Raw genomic sequence first — 587 nt, 5'->3', positions numbered from 1 at the left:
AAAAAGATAATTTAACCTTATTTACCCTAAATATGAGTAATTAAAAGAAAGTGTTAAATTATATAACAAACCAGAAATAATTTTTGTTTGCTATTATAATTAGCTACCATGTTGAAATGTTATTAAATATATAATTAAATAAGTTATTCTTCTTTTGTACTAGTCATATATTTTATTTAGAAAATGAGTAGCAATGGTAAATAAGTTAAAATTCTTAAAAGTTGAAAATTTGTATAGAATAACGTTTTTAAGATCTTTGAGAATGTTCTCAAGATGGAAAGAGTAGAAAAAAAAGTGAGATTTCAAGCATTAAATATGGAATCATTGGGAATGTTTCATAAAAGATTTCAAAAATGATCGGATATGTTTCATAAAAGATTTCAGTTTTGAAAATTTAAAATTTGGAAAGTTTGACCAAATTCGAATAATTCGAATTAACGAGGTTGGATTTTGATTTTGACGATTCCATTAGATTCGAAGGGTGATTTATGACATGTGCAGAGTTTTGCATTGATGGTGTTATTTTGGTCATTGATTGCATTCTAGTTCATTTCAAAAATTTGAGTTAATCACAATCAGTGTTTTAA

Source organism: Solanum stenotomum, chromosome 4 (genome assembly GCF_019186545.1).
Source record: "Solanum stenotomum isolate F172 chromosome 4, ASM1918654v1, whole genome shotgun sequence".
Taxonomy (NCBI): Eukaryota; Viridiplantae; Streptophyta; class Magnoliopsida; order Solanales; family Solanaceae; genus Solanum; species Solanum stenotomum.
The sequence above is the reverse complement of the archived record's forward strand: the minus strand, read 5'-3'. Positions refer to the sequence as shown.